This window comes from Micrasema longulum, unplaced genomic scaffold (assembly GCF_059751315.1).
Source record: "Micrasema longulum isolate JH-2025_06_02 unplaced genomic scaffold, ASM5975131v1 h1tg000605l, whole genome shotgun sequence".
NCBI classification, from domain to species: domain Eukaryota; kingdom Metazoa; phylum Arthropoda; class Insecta; order Trichoptera; family Brachycentridae; genus Micrasema; species Micrasema longulum.
The window spans coordinates 56,462-74,429 of record NW_028277801.1 but is presented as its reverse complement, the minus strand read 5'-3'; positions in this window follow the sequence as shown (position 1 = coordinate 74,429).

The window sequence follows — 17,968 nt, the reverse complement described above, 5'->3', positions numbered from 1 at the left end:
GTTTAATTATTATAATGCTACAGCAAAAAAAATAAGTTCCGGGAAATTTGTTCGCTAACAGTTGTTCGAGACATTTGTTCCCGGCATTTCTTCGCAAATACAATTCACCGCCGAGCGAGTTGTTTGCCGCAACAATTCTTGGCCTAACATTTATTCGCCATGACATTTGTGCGTTAAACATTAATAGTCAACATAATTGTTCCTTAAATATTAAAACAACACATTATTTTTAACCAAAAACGGGGGATTTTGGTTTTGATGAAATATTTCGTACATATTACCTTTAAGTAAAAAGGTGGGAATCTGGAATGGAAGAATAATATTAGGAAAATAAGTATTAAGAAGATTGGCTGAGAATATTGATTTGCAAGTAAACTCGTATTTTTTTTTTGAGATTAATTAATTAATGCTCAAATAAGGATCGTGCGAAAAGTAAAAAGAGAGGATAGAACGCCATACTTACCTACATATTTTTACATTGAAAATAAATTTAATATTTACTTTACAACTTTACTAGGCATCACTCTGGTTTCTCGATAAGTTGGCAGAGAGGATAAAGTGCCATTCTTCTATGTTTTTACATGAAACTTTCTTTTGAAGTTATTCAATGTTTCATCATCACCGTCATTCTCTTTCCGCACCAAATGGTGCATAGGGCACTGCATCGGTAGACCAATCAACAAAAAAACTTTTCGTTTTTTTCATATTTTTTTTTCTTTCAGGGAAATAATTTTCTAATTTTTGAAATTTTAAATCCATTTTAGCGAGCCAAGGATTTTTTTATAGGAGTTTTTTTTATTTATTTTCTTATTGCCATAAGCCAAATATAACTTTTGAGACCAATTACACCAAAAACAAAAATAGTTTTTTTTAAAAATATATCTTTAATAACAATAAGCTATATTTTCAACCGGATAAAATACACATAAAAAATTTATAAATATTAACTTCTATAATTTTTTTACATTTTTAACATTTTTGTTATGAAAAAAAAATATATTTTTACAGTAACTTAAATTCCACCAAGCCACTTTCTATGGCTTGTTCATCCATCTAGCTTTTCAATCTCAGTTTCATCTTGTTGATTTATATTTCTTTGATTATTTTTTAAATCTTTTTTATAACTCTTGCAACTAGCATGCTATGGAAGAATTACTGATTGAATAATGGTTTTGTTTTTTTAAGAAACATTGACGATCTTATGATTTAACAAAATATTTTAATCTTGGGGCCATTTTCAAAAAGTTAAAAATAAATCTGTTAGAAAATGATAACTTAATTGGGAAAGAGTGGGGTTTAAACCTTAAACCTCTGATCCGTGAGTCTACAAAACTAGCTACGGAACTTTCTTCCCGATTCAGTTTCGTTTGTATGTGCTTTATGTAAGTGTAACTGATAATTATATTTAAGAAGACATCGCCCGGGCGCCGGAAAATAAATTTCGTCAAAATGGTTCCATACTACTAACGCATACAATCGCGATTTTTGAACACAAACAGTTTCGTATTGCACCGAGGATCGCACAGATATTTACCTGGCAAGTAAATTATTTCTTACTCAGAATGACATTGAATTATCCTAATCATTTACATATTTATACCTTTGAAATTTTAATGATATGCTCGTTTTTCATCGAGTTTTTACATTTAATTATGCATTTTTCAGAATAAACCATACATGGATTCAGTCAGATATTTACTCTTTTTTAATTTTCATTTTTTAACATCGTATTTCTATTTAAACACATAGAGATTTTTAAGTAACAACGCATTTTTCACGATTTATACAATTCCCCATTATGCGATTATTAGTATATTTAAAAAAAAGTTTTTTTTGTTTGAAAAACATTCCGTGAAATCAGTGTTAGAGACGTCCATCGTCCTCAGCGAGTTGAACGTAAATAAATCATCGTTTGAAATTTGGCTTTTTTGTATGAAGATTTGTATTGGGTTTTTACCTCTTAAAAATGGCGAAAATTTTTATATAACATAATGACACAACAAAATTTATTATATAAAAAAAGAGATATTAAGACTTAGAAAAAGATTTCAACATTACGAGAAACTAAAAAAAAAGGCCGTACCGTGTTTACAAATACGTTTAATACCTCTTAAAACGTTGACTGTTTTCAGTGATTTCATGATCTGTGTGATTTTTATTACAAATTTACAAGATAAAAATAAAATAAAAAAACCAATGATGTTGAGATCTAGATTAAAAAAAAAAATTGACAGCGTATTTTTTTATTTTGGCTAAGGCTTCTCCAAGCACTCTAAATGCCCTATCAAAATTACACGTTTTTGAATTTTTCACGCCACCCCCCCTTAAGTACTAAATAAAATAAATAAAGCCCACAGCTAACGCGGAAAAGTAGGTAGAGGATAAAACATTTTATTATTATTATTTGAGAATACGTTTGTACCTATATATTTTATCTTTTTTACACGTATAGAACTTTTATTAGAAATAATTTTACTAAACGCCCTTGCGCAAACTTTAATAGATATTTTTTTATAATAATATTGTATTACGCATCAGGTTTTTCATGTCGACTTATACTGTATTCAAAAGATTTATTTTCATAAAACTTAATAAGCATGCTTTTTGGAGTTATTAAAATTTATTTTGTAGTAATAGTAGTAACGTGTCGTAAATCGTGATTAAAGGAAAAATTGCTCAGTGGAATAAATCTTTTGTCACTTTTATTGCGTAAATACGTGTATCGAGGGGTTCTAGACCCGTCAATACAAACCGATGTACTTACATTAAAACTTGATGGGGGGGGATCGATAGTTTATTTTTGTAATTGACAGGGAGAATTTATATTTAACTATAACGTCATAATAAAGCTGTGTCACTTTGGTGCGTAAATCTGCTAGCAATCTTCAAAAAACTCCTTGAATTTTAATTTTTTTTAAATATATTATTTTATCCCTTTTTCTTTCCTTGGTTCCTCTTTCTCTCTCCTTTTAAACTTATTTTCTTTTTTTTTGAAAAGAGAAATACTCAAAGTCTTATTATTTACTTAAATATTTAAATTTTTAGACCATTTCCTAAAAGTCGTAAATAACTTTTGCTGGAAAATGGAAATCGAGTTGTGGTAGAGTGGGATTTGAACTTCGGACCTTTGGCTCGTGAGTCCACAATACTACCACGAGACCACAACACAATCTGATTCCACATTCCTCGTTCTTTAATATGTAATGCACTTTTAAAAAAAGTTATATTTGCAAGCCCTATCTCCGAATTTAAAAACAGCTGTTGGTTGTAATTAATTAGGTTATTTTTATTTTATGGATGTATCTTTTGATATCTATTTATGGTATGTTAGTACAACATTTTGACCAACTTTACTTTTGACTAGTCTGTTTTTTGGCTTGCTGGAAGATATTGCTTTTAGCAATAAGACCGCAAAAGTACTTATTCTTTGTACTTGAAGTTTTAAATAAATATCTATACCGTGACGTACACTTCCACTTATTACATATCGATGTACCTACCAAAAACTTGAAGGTGGGGAGTCGGTAGTGTATTTTCGTAATCGCTAAAGTGAATTTATCTTCAACTATACCGTCATGGTGAAGGTTTGACGTCCTTAGATTCCATAATCATAATCGTAGCCTAATGTTCTTGTTTAGGTTTGCGAGGTAAATGTGAACCCACAAATCATCGCCCAAAACCAAGGGCAGTAAAAAAGACACTTGAATTATTGTAAAATAAAAATATTGTTAAAAGCAACTTATTTAGTTAATATTTTTAAAATAAATATATTTGTACATTAGCGGGTTCACATCCAAATTGAAATTTCTTTGAACCAACCAATAAAATAAAAGCTGGTATAATTTGACTGAATTGCAGGTTTTTATTTTACTTTCAATTTATTTTATGAACATATACGGAAAAAAATGTATTTTACAAAACTTATAAAATAAACATATTTGATTTAATTAAAATTAAACCTAAAATTTATTTAATACATTCAATAGAAGTTTAAAACAATTTTCAATAAATGTAAAAATCAAATGAAATAATAAAATATTTTAAAGTGTAAATAAAACAGAAAAGTTATCAAGCACTTTTTCATATAACAGTTATACTAAAGGCCTTATAACCATTCACCATATTTGAAAAAATTCAATAGGTTTGATCTATAAGAACAATATCTTACACTAAATATATACGATACGCGGAAATAACTATTGCCGAGTTCCTGGAGTCTATTTAATACAGCATTACAAGTATACACTGTCCGTGAATTGTTGCTATAAAACGGTGATACCTGTCTAGTAATTTTTTCAGGCACCCTGAAATTGATGAGAGATAACGGCTCTGAGCAATTTACAATTTTGAATAAGTTTAAAAAGTCTATAATTTTTCTTCGATCGTTAAGCTTTTCACAAATTTAATTTTTTCTTTTACTTTAAGGGCTTACAAATGTTTTCATGAGATTATTTTTTTTAAATCAATAAAATATAAATACCGAGTAAGTGAGTAAAGCCCTATATCCCATTTCATTCAAAAGGTGGATTGATTTTTATTGTGTGTTATACTTACATATTTTTAAATCTATTTAATGGCCGGCAAATGCACAAACCAGTGCATTTTTTTCCTTTTGTATGTTTTTTGCCTGGAGTAGCCACTATATAAATAATGAATATTTATCCATTCTAATAGTGCTGTGTCATATGAATGTAGACAATACGTATAAAATAGATCTACAAATGTTGCACGTCAAAAAAGCACGTCTCTGAAAATAGTATTTTGAAGTTTGTGGAATTACAAATTAGATGGAGTCCAGAAGTCATTTTTTCGTGAAAAGGTTTATGATACGGAAAATTATATTCTGGTAGAAAAAAATAAGCGTCTTATTTATTTTTATTTATATTATTCAGAATACGGAATTATTTGAAAAAATAAAAAAAATAAATATCAAAGTATGTTCCCATATTATTTGTAAACGTGTTCGTTTTTAATTATATCTAGTATGCAAGCAAACTTAAAAAAATTAAACAAAAAAGCAGAAACAATTATCATTTATTTTATGCAATACTAAGAAATTATTATATCACGGTTCAAAGATTCGTATTTGGCGCCGTACAAATAACAAAATTAAAATAAAAAGCTGTTAGATAAGTCTCCATTTTGTTATTCACGTTCTTTTTTTCGCTATTTTTTAAACGCTCAATTTTATTATCCACATTAGTCTGTTAACACTAGGTTTCATTTTTTTTCTTAGGTTATATTAAAATGAAATTCTAAAAATAAAAACATTATAACCTTTCCGCATTTGATATGGAACTTTAGCACTACGGGAAATTGCAGACAATAAATGTTTACTTGTGCTCGGTAAAAATTAGAGCAATAAATTGTACCGCAAAGTTTCCTGAAAATGTATGAAAAAGATAAAAAAACATTTTGATAAAATCGAACTACTTTAAACGACGTCACTGGTTCATATAAATCAACCAATTATGAGAGAGTTACGGAAGATTTCCGGTTTGCTTGCCGTGAATGGACCGATGGGCAGAACTGATCGTGGAGTTATTTCAGAAATTTAAAACTACGATACATAAAAGATATTTGATATAATGAGATATTCTGAACGCTATCTTCGTCTATCTATATCGGGACGGTATACTTAACTTCTTTACTATTTGTATCTTTCCTGGGTATGTTCAACCTACTTGTCATATCGACATCAAATGATCGAAACAAGTCAATGGAATGACCGTAAACAATTTGTCCGCGTTCTTTACGTCATTAACATTAAAAATAGTTCTCCTTTATAGTTGAGACAGGCTTTTGTAATAAAAAGTGTTCACTTTAAAGCGATTATAAACTCCAATAAATCACAATTCAAGCAAAAAATGCTCGCTTGAACATGAATTTTGTATGACTTTTGGAAATCATCTAGACGGTACGCTTAAAAATCGTCTGTATGTATCTACCAATCGACTACAAAGCCGGCTCCTTTAACGTCTTGATACGCACACTCGGAAAGATAGTAAAACAGATGGAAAAAATATAGTAACTAAATTATTTTTTAGAGTGGTAACTTCCTGACGCATATAATCTGTGGCTGACGCCTTGATACTCTTATTTGTTAATAGGGCAGAACCTAGCGACATTATTTTCTCATCTAGGCGTTCGTTTTATTAACGTGACAGTTGTGTTGGAATTTAATTCGACTTCAAAACTTATTTCTTCTTATATTTTTAATAGGCTTTTAAGAAAAAATGTGCCAACCTCAAAACGATTAAAAAATTTGATACATCATTATTAAAGGAAAAATTGCTTGGTAGAACAAAATTTTTGACCCTTTAACTTTACCGTCAAGGTGAAGGTATGACGTTTTTATCTACCCATCATAATCGAGGCCCTGGTGTCAGTTCAAGTATGAAATATTTTAGAGTAAAAACTTCTTATTAAAACAAATATTTCATGTCAATCATGTCGGGAATTGAACCTGAGATCTCTTGCTCGAGAAGCAAACGCATTGACCATTCCACCATGAGACCGACCAACAAAAAAACTTGGTTCCCACCAAGTTAGGTCCCATTCAAAATAGGTTATTAGAATCAAATGTTTAATAATAAATAAAAAAAGTAATTATGGTAATAAATTCATTACTTTTATAATATTTTATTTGATGTAATAAATGTCTTACCTTTTTTGTGGTTTCTTCAAAAATACTCCATAAAAAAATGGAGGTGTCTCTAAATTATTGTGCCTAATGTCATTTGTACTATTAGCAGACCTTTTGGATCGTATTGCTACATCCATCAGCTGGGTTGATCTTATTTTACTATTTTATTTAGTCTTAATATAGTCCGAATATAATGATATTTGAATTTTTTAATTTTGCCTTTTCTAATTATTATTGATTATCAACATTTCTAAGCTATATACGCACACTTGAAAGTTATATTTTATCATAAGTTACATCACAAGTTAAATATTTTCAGTTTTATTGATAACCAGAAGATTTATTGATAAGGGTTCATGCAAAATCACCTACAACACAATCACAGAACCACACACCAACCAAAGCAGCAGCACATTATCCTATCAAACTAGGACAAATTTGAAACAAATTCACCATATTAAAAACCAAGTTCTAAGAATAATCCAGAGAAAAAAAAACAGATACACAAGAAAAAAGTCGATGTCAAATTAATTTAAAGTACTAACACATTGAAGCAAAGAAAACCCTTCAATACAATAATATTCATTCACAAAATCATTGGAAAACACAAAATAAAAATTTCTGTAAAGCCAACCCGAATACAATGACTTTTTAAGAGGTGCTAAAAGTATGATTTTTTTATTTAGATTTTTTTTTGATGATCTCTTATGACTAATGGTATTGCCTTATATTAATAATATAAATAAACAGCTGGGTGCATCAACGAGTCTTGGGTCTCGATCTTTAGAACCATCCCAATAATATAAACAAAGACGATGGGATGCGAATGAAATCATCCCGGGATCCTGTAATAAATAAATAACATCCCGTAATCCTGTAATAACGTCGACTGCGACGTGGTACAAAACCTAAATACGTAAGGTTATATAAATTCTTGTTTTTTTTATTACATTTGCTCCTAGGTGGAGCATGTAGACATCTTCATACGGCTCCAGTAGACCTTTTCGCCAGCCAGCACTCTCGTTTCTTCCCACGTCAATCTCGCGCCTCTAAGTTCCGTCAAATGCAGCTGAAAAACTGGCTTCGCATTCTAGGACATTGAAAGCACCCACCCACTGACCAGGATTCGTTTTGAAGGTCTTTTGGCCTCTTTTCAAATTCCTACATTGCAAAAACGGTTTTTACAAAAACGAACGAAAAAAAATATTTTTTTTAAGCTTAAAATGAACGGCAAATCACTTTTTTTAAATTATTTTTTCACAAAGATTTGCGTTTTTTTTAGATTTTACTTTTACTGCTTTCAATGATCTTGTCACCGTCAGAGCAACCTAAGTATACAAGTGTTCTTTAAACTCTGTCACATCTGAAACCACGACGACCAGTATGGGCAAGAAGACATAATAGCATATTAAAAAAATATTTAGAACAAATATTAAAAAAAAAAGAAATATAAAAAAAACAATGGTTGCTTACTTCTGCAGGGGAGAAGTGAGGGGAGCGCGGCGCAATGTCAGACTCCTCCTTTCCCTCTCCTCGTTTCACCCCTGCAGAAAGTAAGCAACCATTTGATTTTTATGATGTTTTATTTTTAAACATTTTATTCGTTCTAAAAAAATATTTGAATGTGTCAATATGTCTTTTTGCTCATACTGATCATCGTGGTTTCATATGTGACAGGGTTTAAAGAACACCCTGTATATAGTTAATTTATCTGGCACCCTCAATCTGATTTTCTTAATTCTGACGGCAATAAAGTACGTTATTTCATTAGCTTTTTAGTAAACCGGAAGAAACAAGACCAATCGGGAGAACCGAAACCCTCACCACCCTTCCATTGGCCAAATAATTCAAATCTCTTAAGCCTAAGATAAAATTAATATTCTTAAATTCATTATATTCCCAGCACCACCTTATTCAAGACGAAAACCGAGAATCAACCTTTTGAAAACCTGGCATTTTCTTAGTGAAGGTATATCAACCAATCAATGACACTAGGACGGCGTCTTTAATAATACACCTCGGTGGCGAAGGAGTAGCACAGCTGGATCCCCGACCCATACACATTTCCCAGACCTACTTTTTAGTGTACTTTCAAGCATTCATCACATACCCTAATCCGTTTAAAAGACTAAATGTCTCTTCGGATTCACTCATAGAAGCAGCATTTTTTTAATTACAAATTGATTATATTTCTTGCTCTACTGACCAAATTAAGTTAGGAAAGCGCGAATAAATATTTACATTTACAACTTTCAATGTCTTTTAATCCTACCCTCATCGTTTACAAGGTTGGGACAGGGGAAAATATAAATAAGTTAAATAAATAAATCCATCACCCAGTTCACACGATTTAATGTTAACAGTGATAGGAAACAGTAGTACGTATCTACTCTCTGGAGCACCAGAACGCCCCCAGAAGACCTTCAAGGCCGGTCACCGGAGGCGCCTTCAAAATCAGCAGATTTACAAACCAAAGCAGCAGGTTACAAACCAAATTTTGTAAATGTTTTCTATTACTATCCCTCAATTTATCGGCGTCAATGATGAAGAAAGTAAAAAGTCCGGCATCAGCAAATTCGTCCAGGAAGAAATCGTAAAAAAATTTATCTTTTGAATACGTGTCTATATTCACTGTGAATGAAAGGGTCAGAATCGATAGAAATAATTAGTGTATGGATACATTGAAAATTAGACCACCAAATTATTTATAATTCTAGTAATATCTAAAAAAAAATTGTAGTAATTACGAAAAAAAAAACGATTTATTCAGTTATGTTTTGTACAAACATATTTTTTTTTACATCTCTGTTTATGTTTTTGTACGCCCCAGTGTTTTTATGTATTTGATCTTCCTTTACAAAATAATAATATGCAAAAGACAGACGGACATGACATATCTCACATATCGATATTTCTGAAGATTCGTAAAAATGTCTAAACAGAACCATTTAAGAAATCAAATAAATAACGAACGAATAAGGTTCCGTGTATCAAACAATAGAAAACAAAATGACAGTCCAATGAATAGCGTTTTAACAAATCACAAGTAACAGATCATTTCATATTCATTGGTTGTTTCTAGCCTTGAATTGTTTTTCTTGATCTGATCAATACGTTTTTGTCGATACATTTTTTGTTCGAGAATTCATACATAACATTTTTTTGAGGTACCTATTTTACATATATTCATATTGTTCCTTTTATTATGAAAATACCGAATAATAATATTGTTTTAGCCGTGCGTTTGATGACGTCTTTAAAATAATATAATTTATATTTTTTGGACAATCTATCGTTGCCTTAATTTGAATACAACTTTACAGGATGTGATAAAACTTTAGAAATCACTAATTTTCTATGAAACTTTAGTGTTTTTTTTAAGCAAATATTTTTTTTCAAGGTATATGTTTTAAAGTGTTTAATCCAAACGCGTGTAAATTAAAGTATTACTTATCACAAGGGTTTCTCAATTCCCGGGTTTTTTGCGATCCCGGAACCCAAGAATAAAAAAAAAATCAACGCGAAAGGGCAAAAAGATCGTATGAATGGACAAAATAAAAAAAGGTAACGTTTTAATGAACATATTACGTCTGAAAAAACATCTCTTTTCTCTTCCTTAATCTCTCCTCCATTCCTTTTTCCTCTTTAATCTTTTTTCCTTTTTCCCATTGAGTAATAGTTTTGATTTAAGGTAATTTATAAACAAATACGTTTATTTCTATTTTTATATACTTTTAGCTTTTTAATCTTTTTTTTTCTATTGAATATGTTCTGTAACTTGAATTATAAAAATAAAACTTTTATTTTATTGGTTGGTTGGAAGAAATTGCCATTTGGCAATAAGCCCGCCAATGTACAAAAGTTAAATAAATAAAAAATAAAAATATCATATTTTTTGATAACTTAAAACATACAAAAATTCAAATAAAAGTCCACAAAATTGTTTGTTTATTATTCAGCAAAATAGGCCTACAGATATATTTATGAATTTACCGCTTTATCGAAAAGGTGACTTCTAATTTAAATAGCGAAATTGCCTGCTATTGAAAATATTATTTCTCTCTCTGGGAGAGTAGGTTTCACAGATAATAAAGCTTTGAAAAGCAACTCCTAATTCAGAGTTTGTTTTCCGGAGATCTCAAATAATAAATATCTTCCCTAATTATAAGAAATGTCGCGTTTCTGGAACTTTTTTTCTTGAAATTGTAACAAATTTCACTAAATGAAGCTCGTTTTGGTAATGTCGGAATCGGATTCTATCTATAAAGGAAATCGTTGTCGAAATAGTGACTGCTTGGCTAATTATGTTAGTTTTTTATGCGTTGATGTTTTTTTCACAAAGGTTGAGAATTCCCGACTAATATGTTTATAAATACATATATAAATATTTTATTCCAGTAAAATGGCTATATAGTGCAGAGCCTATTCTAACATATAAATCAAAATTTTACACTCAAAGCACTTATGGTGGTCTCAACATATCCCGCCATCGCTCGAACAAGGGTGAATGGATTTACCCTGCAGTGGCTTAGAGAAGCGCGTTATTAGAGCTTTTCAGGCGTTCCCATAAGCTCAAAGCTCTTTGACATAAGGCAGCGAAGGTGTTTACTCGTCCAGCTGTGAAAATTTTGGAGGCACTGCAGTACCTAGGCAGTCCGAATAATTGCCTGTATGAATTATTATACGTAACCCTTAATTTATTCCATACTGCTTGCGTATAATTGTTCCATAGTTCCGCTGTATACATGGACGTCAAATACGATGTGATGATGATTTTCTTCACTTTGTCACTGCACTGAAAGAAGCGTCTTGTTAGCAAAGAGGCCCTGACATTGATGGCTCTTCTCTGTCTCTCTATGTCCTGATCATCGTTACAATCACCAGTTTGTATGGAATACAGCAGGTCAATCACAAATAACTATCGACGTGCTTGAAAGCATGCTAAGCATTTGAGCGATCACAATGAACAATAATAAACATGCTTAAGTTATCGCAGTCATAAGTCAACGCTCGTGTCGGTTTGTTTTTTGTTTTTCTCGTAAATAAATACAGTTCACTGGCAAAAATCAGCGTTTACTATAAAAAATAATACATTTGCAAAATAGCAAGGAGTATCTAAAACAAAAAAGTGAAAATTAAATTACAATTACTATGGCGACTGCTTTTCTTGACATTTGGCTTGCCAACCGCCGGCTAAATGCAATAAAAAACACGATAAATAAATAAAAATAGCAGTTTTGAAATATTTTCCATATTTACACCGGTGAAATTCAAATATGTGATTGCGCAGCAGGATTATACGTCGCGAAACGTAAATATTTTGATATTTAATCTTAGGTGTTCACGGATGTTCCATTGTGATCGCGAATACGATAAACAACCATGGTGAGAAATTATTATCACGTCGCTTATTAGCACGTCGATAGTTATTTGTGATTAAGCTACAGGTGATGGTAGGTGCACGAATTCAGAACATGACTTTTTGTGTTTAAATACAAGTGCGGCAGACTTTTTAGCATCGTAAAACATATTGTGGTCATCTGCATATTTTTCGCAAATACCGGGATCGGGATCGGAGTTTTCCCGGGTAATCCCATAATCCCGAACCCGGAAAACAAACCCTACTGACCAACGCTTTATTCCAAAGAATAGACATTTTCTTAGAAATGCGTGGTATTCGAAAAATGTATTTAAAAAAAGACAAAGTAATAAATTGAATACAATAAAAGTTTTTTTTTTATTTTTTATAAAATCTTACAATTTTTTTTTGTATTCCCAGGAGTTAAAACAAACTCATTTTGGGACAGAATAATATTTACATAAAGGCATGGTAATAATAATAATATAGTAACAAGTAATAATATGTACATTAAACTGAAAATAAGATAGCAAGCAAGTATATAATACAAAGAAATTACAACAATTTATAATAAAAAATAATATTAAATACATTTCTTTGTTCAAATTAAAGAGATACAGTATAACCTCAATTATTCGGGCTAGTGAACAAAAAAATTAAATCTCAATATTTGTTCTAAAATTTTTTTTTATGGCTTTGGAAATAATACGGCGAATTGGAATCACATTAAAACCTAACACATCATCATTATCATTCCATATCTGCTTCTTAGTTGAAGCATATGGTGTCCACGAAGATCCTTTGGATATCTTTGTCGGCTGCCAGCTCCTGCGCGTACTCCCAAGTCAGGTTCGCGTTCCGTAGTTCTGACATGAACTGCCAACGCCCAGTCAGCAGTGGTCGTCCAGGATGTCGAGCACCTGATTCCTTGTAAAGTAGGCAAGCATGGTTAAGCATGGCGAAGCCAACCGTATCGCCTGCGCTTGATGACAGCTGTTACCGGAGTTTGCTGCGTCCGTTCTTTTATTACTTTATTCCGCCCAAAGTCGAACCACCGCAAACCCAAGATTCTTCTGAGACAGCTATTCTCAAAACTCAATATTTTGCTGTTTTGGGCCCTAGTGAGGTGCCACAATTTGTATCCATAAAGGAGAATAAGTATTATTCGAGCTTTATATAGGCGGCATTTGGTTTTCACTGAGTAAATATTCGATCTCCAGATAGCCTTCATAACTAAAACATGGCAAAGTTAGCTCGTTTCCGAGCAGTGAGCTCCTACACGCGCTCGAAATATATATTTTATTTTCTGTATACGATCCGGATATTTGGCAATCTGGATTACTGGGGTTTGGATGAACGGAGTTCTTCTGTAAATGCTATTTTGTACCTTGAAAAATATTTACTCATATTTTCGAATACAGAAAAAAAGACTTACGTTGTATTTAAATTAAGGTGACGATTTATAATATAATAAAAACGTACTGATATTCAAATTAGATAAATTATTGTTCAAGATTTTTTTTTAAGTAGAAAAAGATTTTGAAAGGAAAGTGAATGCGGGTAATAAAATGAACCGCGCACTTAGCACAGTAATTGCTAATAAAAATGTGTCAATCGAAGCTAAACTGGCAGTGCACAGCGGAGTTTGAAGTGAAACATGGAACTAGCAGAGGAAGGATGGAAGCCGACTGAACGCGGTTGAAATGCGATCTCTCAGACGAATTTTTTATTTTTTTTGGAAACCAACACAGTCATAGTTATAAACAATACATAAAGAATAACAACAAATAACAAGACTAATTATGGGTTTCATATAGGAACCAAAATATAAAAAAACAAAACGTACAGTTCGCTAGGGGTGAAAGGAAGTGGTATTGGAAAAAAGGGAAGGAAGAGAAGAAGAAGAAATAGTAAGTAAATATAAAACAATGAAAAAAGAAATAAAAATGCATATAAATGTACACATACAACATACATACATATACATATACACACACACACACACACACACATCCATATATATACATACATATATATATATACATACACATACATACATATACACACATGAACATGCATATATAAATACGCAATATACACATATATACATACATGAACATATACGCATACACTAAAGCACATATTTTAAGCCTGGGTATTCTAAATTTAATTAATAATAATAGTTCGGCAGAATGAATTTCGTTATTTAGGATTTTATATAATGTGTGGGAAATCAATGTATGACAGGGTTACGAATGATGAAATCAGGCGAGAGTACGAAATCTGAGTCAGGTATAATCAATGGGATTAAGAAAGGGTCCCTGAGATGGTTTGGTCACGTCTAACGAATGGATGACAAAAGAATGGTGAAACAGGCATACATAGCGATAATGAACGGTAACGTAGGACGAGGACCACCAAGAAAGACGTGGCATGATCAGATGAACCAAAATGTTAAGTCTGGTCATATTACAAGCAGGCAGAACCAAAGGGCAAATATGACAATATGATAAGATGTATAAATGTGGAAGAAGCTAGAAATGTATGCCAGGATAGACGCGTGTAGTGGTCCATTCTCTCTGAGAGTAGTAGTAATAGTAATGATTGTAAGGTTTTATCCGTTATTCTGCTTTTAAGTTTATTTTATATTGGTAATGGAAAAAATGGTAAAACAAGTATATATGGCGAAAATGAACGGTCATTTTTTACTTTAAAAAAGTTAAATAAAAACATACAAAGGCACTTTGCATAACAAACTCGAGTTTTCATTCATTTTAAAATTTAGATCACGAGTCTTTATAAATTTAGCCTTCTGTCAATTTTAACATGTTCAATTGGTTTTTTGCCCTTTATCGATTCTCTTTGGCTGAGCAAGCTATGAATTCAGAATTTTAATGGAGGTCTTCTATGGACAAATTAATCTACACACAATGCTGGAAAGCTCCCATTGAATCCTAATACGATTATTAGAATTGACCTAGAAATGATAATTGAAAGGTCTAGAAATATGAGAAATATATTGAAAAAGGAAAGTATTTTTTTATGTATATTACAACAGAGATGGAGAAGATTTTTTAGCTGAAAGTTGATACATTTACAGGGCTTTTAATATGTCATTGACTGGTTTAAGTAATTAATTACACAATCTATTTATTCCCACAAAATCAAATTTATTTATTATACTTTACTTACTGGCATACTTTTCTAGCTTCTTTATCATTCATACATCTTTTCATACATTTCCTTCGGTTTTGCCTGCCTTTGACATGACCAGACGTAAGATTTTGGTTAACATGATCATGCCACTAATCAAGGTAAAATTTCTGCAAAAGGATTACGAATGGGGATTAGTCTGCCTTGAGGTGTACTGGTGCAATATACATATTACAAGCTAAAAAAATAAGAAACCTTGTATGTATATTTTTCAGAAACTTTTTCATACTTTTTAAAATTGTATTGTGTAGTTAAATGTAATTTTTAATAAAATAAATAAAACAATTTTGTTTTTAACCACAAATTTTTGATTGGTTTTTCCACCGATCGGTTTCAAAGCATACAAGCTTCTTTGCCAAGGCTTACGTAACAAATGAATTCTTTCCTATTTTATTTTTATCAAATACTACACGTGGAGCTAACAAATCAAGTATTTTTTTTCCTTACAAGGGTGGTAATTTGAAATCAATATTTTCAAAGCTAGACGAGAGAGGACTAAAATAAATATTGTTTATTTGGTTATTTATTATTTTTTTCTTATTATCAATCGCTTTTTTTATTTTTAAGATTTTTAACTGGTCTAATTTTAATATGTCATAATAATCAGATGGTTTGCGAATTCACAAAAAATATTATTATTTAAGCACCTTAAGTGTTTTTTACTCTAATGTTAAAGTTTATTTTAGTTTTTCCAATGTTGATTGAATCGCAATCATTACAATTTAATTGGTAAATCTTAGATTTATTTTATTTATGGACTTTGTCTTTGTGATTTTTAACAATATTCTTTTGTTATTAGTTGTGTAGAATGCAAGTTTAATGTTTGATGTTAGGGAATTAGATAATTGTTTGGAAAAAAGTCATTTATAAAAAGAATCCGCCTCCATTGTTTAGGTGGCTTTGCTTTATTTAACCGTGGGAGTAGAATATAAATATTTATTAATAAGTTTGTGTTTTTGTTTTTTATTTAATATTTTATCAATTAAGTTCTCATTATATCCGTTATTACGAGCCATCTGTTTTATTGTATTAAGTTCTTTTAAAAAAATAGTATTATCTAGTGAAACGTTAATTATTATATATATCATTGAATGGAATGCGGAATGTTTATGGGCAATTGGATGGTTTAAAGAATTATGAATAATTGTGAATGTTGGTTTGCGGTAGATATCGAAGTCATTTTTTTTTTTTAATGTTAAAGGTAAGTTATTATGTTCTTTTTCTTAAGTAAATTTTATTTCTTTACGTAATGAATTAAGGAAATTAAGAAATGTCTGAAGTTTTCGATCCAACCCTGTAAATAAACAAAAAACGTCGTCCACATAGCGTCGTAATGTTTTAATACTAAGTTCACATACTTTTAAGCAGAAGTACGTAAATGACAATTGAGATTTAGATTTATTTATTTATGACAAAATACAAGGTTTTTATTTGTACGAAAATAATCCCAATCACCATAAATGCTGGTATGAGGGGATATTATATAAATGTAATAACACAAAACTGAAATAAAAAGTCGATAAAATAACATCACATATCACTCATATGTAGTTATAAATACCTCAGGCTTTTTACCTTGTGTTATATCATCATCATTATCATTTTATATCCGCACCTAATGGTGCATAGGGCACTGCATTGGTACACCAATCGCAGCGTATCTGGATTTTTTTGTTACATAAAGGTAAGAAGATCAGTCAAACAAAACACCCTATTAAATAAATATTTCATATCAACCATGTCGGGAATCGAACCCGAGACTTCTTACATAGTAAAAAAACGCACCCCATTGCGCTATGAAGCCAACGATGTGTTATATAGTATAATATGTACTTTGTCATACTCATAATAGCTTTGAATATAGAAAATGCGATAATTTTTTATTTTTTTTAATAAGTTGTTGATTTATAATTAATTAATTTTTATTCTGCTTGAAGAGTTTTTTAAGAAACTCCTTGGGAATATATATATTTAAAATTATGCATAATATTTTTTTAATTAGAGTGAAAAAATTATTACATTTATAGATAACTAATATATAAGATCTCCATTTCTGTTGAACGATACATAAATCAATATTGAACTTTCCAACGGTTTAATATCACATTCGTCTTCAGTAAATAATTTTACATAGTTAAAATTTATTCAGGTTTATTGAATAGTCAAAATCCTCAATATTCAATTTACAATTTTTTTTAATAAACAATTTTTCACTCCTTCAAATAATATTATTTTTACCTCAAATCTTGCAAATATATTAATTAGCCTTAACAAAGGCAACCTTGGAAATTTGATTTAACAAACCGTCTCAATTTTTTTTACTAACCTTCCATTTCGAAGAGAGAAATTAATACAATTATTTCTAAAACTACCTATGTTTAAGTTTTTAAGCGTTTAGTTCTGTATTTGAGTCGGTTTCCTTCGCCGAATATTTAAACTTTTTGTATGTGTATAGAAATAATAAAATATTCATTATACAAAAATACCGACATGTTCTTTTAACCACTGCTTTATAATGTTTTTTTTAAAAAGAAAATATTTATAACCATATTTCGAATTTGTTTTCAGAATACTATTTTTGAAAAAACATATACGAACCCACGGCTTTGCTCGAGTGGTGTTAGGGAGAAATAAATTAGTGAAATAGTTTTTTTATATATTTCTTTTTATTTGTAAATCATATAACACAAAGTATTTTTCAAGTACATGAATTTCATTCTTAGAACAATAAAAAATAACAGATATTGAGA